Below are 4,763 nucleotides of genomic sequence, written 5' to 3' on the forward strand. Positions count from 1 at the left end.
TGAGGAGAAAGAAAAAAGAGAGAGAAAGGAGAGAGAGAGAAGAAAGTGAAGTACGAAGATGAGAAGCACCAGGGAAAGGGCGGAGAGCGGGCGGAACATCCGAGCTCGCCACGACGGGGAGAGAGAGAAAGAGAGAGAGAGAGAGAAAGAGAGGGGGAGAGAGAAAAGAGAAAAAGAGAGAGAGAGAGAGAAGTCGACAGGAAAAGATGAGAGACAGCGGAAGAGAGAGCGAGAGAGAACATGAGCTAGACGAGGGGAGAGGGAGGAGAGTGAAGGAGAGAAAGGAGAGAGAGAGAAATAAGAAAGAGAGGAGAAAGGAAAGAGAAAGAGAGGGAGAGAGGAGAGAGAGAAAGAGGAGAGAGAGGAGGAAAAAGAGAGAGAGAGAAAGAGAGAGAGAGAGAGAGACGAGAGAGAGAGAGAGAGAGAGAGAGAGAGAGAGAGAGAGAGAGAGAGAGAGAGAGAGAGAGAGAGAGAAAGAGAGAGTCAGACCTTGTGTAGATACCGGGGAAAAGAGTGGTGGTGGTGGTGAGGGGGGGGGCAGGAAGAACTGGGGACACAAGGATCTTACAGTGCCGGTGCAAAGAGTGCCACACCTCCATGGCATGTTATCGACGTGAGGTGCCATCGTGTGAGTTGTGAAAGTGAGCTAGCTTTAATCTGGCATGTCAAATTTTATAACATTATGAGAGGGGATGCAAGAATTTCCAGAATAAATCATTACAGATGCCAGCGTAAAGTGTCACTGATTATCTCTCGCGAGTTATGCCATGAGTCGCGATTTATTACAGTGCCAAAATAAAGGCATGTGATTTAATGTATTAGAGACAAGGGTATGAGAGAGAGAGAGAGAGAAGAGAGAGAGAGAGAGAGAGAGAGAGAGAGAGAGAGAGAGAGAGAGAGAGAGAGAGAGAGAGAGAGAGAGAGAGAGAGAGAGAGAGAGAGAGAGAGAGAGAGAGAGAGAGAGTATGTGTGTGTGTGTGTGTGTATGTTTGTGAATGCGCACACGCAAGTCTGAGCGTATGTGTGCTTATAGCTGTATGTATATACTTGGCATATTTGCACATACACAAAGAGGCATGTCGCGAAATACCATTCCAGACAGAGGAAGAGGGGAGAGCGGCCGTTCCACTATGCCGTAGAGGGAATCAGTAAAGTAATGGCTGGAGCCAGGGTGGGGGGATAGTGCCAGGGTGTAAGGAGAGTGCCAGGGTGTAAGAATAGTGCCAGGGTGTAAGGAGAGTGCCAGGGTGTAATGAGAGTGCCAGGGTGTAATGAGAGTGCCATGGTGTAGTAGAGTGTCAGGGTGTATGGAGAGTGCCACGGTAGGAGAGTGCCAGCGTGGAAGGAGAGTGCCAGGGTGGAAGGAGAGTGCCAGGGTGTAATGGAGAGTGCCAGGGTAGGAGAGTGCCAGGGTAGAAGGAGAGTGCCAGCGTGGAAGGAGAGTGCCAGGGCGTAAGAAGAGTGCCAGGATGGAAGGAGAGAGCCAGGAGAGCATGAGAGAGGCAGACGGAGGCTCAGACAGCGGCATCGATCCCGCTCTCGGCCTCCGTCTAGCGCCTTGCCATAAATTTCCGATATTTTGTGTAAAAAGTGACGTCACAGAAGCTTAACTCGCCCGCCCAAGCGCCACGGGGGTTTTGTTTGTTTGTTTGCCTTTCGCACCACTCGCTTCGTCACGACCCCTGAGATCGCCGCGGCAATTTTTGTCCCGAATCGCCACTTTATTTTTTCCGACAAGTGGCTTCCATCGCGCATTTTTTTTTTTTTTATGTCTTTTTACACCCTTTTTTTTAGATGCTTGTTTTCGAGAGGGTGGACGGGCTTTTCCTTTGTTTCTGCTTAGTTGTTTTTGTTTTGCGTTTCCTCCCCTCCTCCCCCCTTTCTCTTTCTCTCTCTCTCTCTCTCTGTCACCCTATCCGGAGGTCCCGAAGCGCTCCAAATCTCCGCTAAACAGTGATCGTAAGTGACCTCATTTTTCTATAACCGAATCAAGTGGAAAATGGGAAATTCCTCGGGGATCCACCTTGGCACCGACCCATTTTTTTATGGTCTTTCTGGTCCCGCGCGAAGGAGGCTGAAGGGAGAGGGGAGAGGGGTGAGGAGAGAGAGGGGAAAGAGGGGAGAGGAGAGAGGGGAAAGAGGGGAGGGGGAGGGGGAGAGAGGATGAGAGGAGGGAAGGAGGGAGAGGGAGGGGAAGTGGGGGGTGAGGCAGGGAAGGTTAAGGAGGAGGGAGTCAGGGAAGGGCGGAATGGGGAGCGGGAATGGAGAAAAAGTGTGAAACGACTGGAGGGTCAGTAGAAAACGAAGAAGGGAGGGGGGAGGGGGGAGGGGCGAGGTAGGGGAGGGGGATAGAGAGAGAGAGAGAGAGAGAGAGAGAGAGAGAGAGAGAGAGAGAGAGAGAGAGAGAGAGAGAGAGAGAGAGAGAGAGAGAGAGAGGAGAGAAGAGAGCGAGAGAGAGAGAGAGAGAGAGAGAGAGAGAGAGAGAGAGAGAGAGAGAGAGAGAGAAACAAAGAGTCATGGAGAGCGAGAGTGGGGGCGCTAGAGAGGGACAGAAGAACAGAGAAAATAGGAAGAAAGTGAGAGAAAGAAGGAACAAATGGGATAAAAAAAAAAAAAAAAGACTGAAAAAATAGACGAAAAAAGAGAGAAAACAAACAAAACAGAATCAAACGGCAACGAGCGAGATAACAAAATTGGAGAAGAAGGGGGGAGGGGGGTAATAGAAGGAAGAGAAACAGAGGAAATAAGCAAATGCGAGCGGCGACGAGGAAGGAGGCGCGCCAGAGAGTCCCCCGCGCCGGGAGGGATGCTCAAGGACCGGCAAGATTTTTTTTTTCTTTTTTACTAATTACAACATTATTCAAAAGCTTGGAGGCGATGATGAACCAGGTGTTGGAGCCTCGGAGACCAAGTCTAATGAAGACGAATCTGGACCGAGATTCCTCCTACAACCCCCCCCCTCCCCCCATCAACCCCCACCCTTTCCATTACCCCCAACGTCACCACCACCAACGTCGCGCACACACACACACACACACACACACACACACACACACACACACACACACACACACACACAACGTGGAAGGAAACAAATAAACAAACATACATGCACAGACCATAACCCATAAGCAAACAGGCAAATAAACCACAGAATCAATAACCAACATGACAAAAAAAAAAATGCCACTTTAAGTCAAAATTCGTAAAACAACAACAAACAACACTGGCCACCGCGGAATTTAATGAGACGTACACTTTCAAGACATCAAGACGGAGGCGGAGCGAATCAGCTGATAGAAGAAACTGGTAAACAAAATTTCACGAGCTAAAAACATCTGAAATTCCTCCGCGTGTGGACAGGCGACGGAAGTGCTGCGTTCGTGTCTTCAATAAATCCGAGTCAATTGCAGCAGGGATTAGCGACGAGATCAAAGGACTACAATCAAACACATAAACACCCTTCGACCTATGAAAAAAAAAGTAAAAAAGGAAAAGAAAAAGAAGAAAATTGTTTCATTTTCGTGAAAAATATATCGTCCAGCAGGTCGCGGCAACAGAAAATTTAGGAACTAATTATGCAGGAACTCCATTGCATAACACTCAAGCCCAGTTTCGTTTAGACCTCTTTTTTCGCTAATTTAATGAACAAGGAGAGGGAGAGAAAACATAAAACAAAAATATATCAAGATGTAATAGTGCAAATAATCCACTCTTTCACCGCCCTTTCTGAACACGTAACAAACTAAACACGTGACTGTACTTTTGCATACTGTACTCACCACCGACATTTTAACAGCACGCTGTTCATCTTACCTGAAAATAAATAAAAAAAACATAAACATCGAGAAAATAAGTGATCAGCTTATAGCTTACAATATAAAAAAAATAACAATCTTCTTAACGGCTGAATAGTTGAAATAGAGTCCTTTAGTAATATATTTTTTTATTATTAAAAGAAAATCCTATGTCACCCAACTTTGCTAATGCCAGGAGGCGGATTGAAATCACAGCAATAAAAACGGCACAAAGGCCAGTCGCGACTCAAGCATGATGTTATCACTACGTGCTATAACATGGGTTGAGAAGCTACGATCACATATACATGTGTGTATATATGCGTGTATATATTATGTGTGTGTGTGTGTGTGTGTGTGTGTGTGTGTGTGTGTGTGTGTGTGTGTGTGTGTGTGTGTGTGTGTGTGTGTGTGTGTGTGTGTGTGTGTGTGTGTTGTGTGTGTGTGTGTGTATGTGTGTGTGTGTGTGTTTGTGTGTGCGTGTGCCCGCGCACGTGTTGTGTACATAAACGAAGAGAAAGAAGCGAAATCTAAACTTATCACGTGCCCCATTCCACATGTCGCAATTCCGACTAAAGCAATAAACGCCTCGACTTAACGCCCGAAATCAGTGTGGGTTCGGCCTCCGCGGAGGGAGAAAACAGGTGGGTTTCGAGGGCCGCGCGCTCGCCTGATCATCCCGAAAGCGAGTTTCCTTTGCCGTCGAAAAGGCACTCCGTCGGGGGCGATGGGCGGCGGGAGAGGGCTCAGGGGCCGCCCCTGGAGACCCTCTTCTCCCCTGAAGAGCGTAAACCCTTCCGGAAGTCCCTTGATCCCGCCACCGGAAGCATTTCTGCGCGTTCCTCCCAAAGCCGAGTCTGGCCAGCGAAATGAATTGAAAACTTTTGGATCTGGCATTTGAAATTAACGCAATTCAGGGCTGGCGACTCTTCCAGCGCGCGACAAGTGCCAATTAAAAATATATAA

The sequence above is a fragment of the Penaeus monodon genome, chromosome 3 (assembly GCF_015228065.2).
Source record: "Penaeus monodon isolate SGIC_2016 chromosome 3, NSTDA_Pmon_1, whole genome shotgun sequence".
Lineage (NCBI taxonomy): Eukaryota > Metazoa > Arthropoda > Malacostraca > Decapoda > Penaeidae > Penaeus > Penaeus monodon.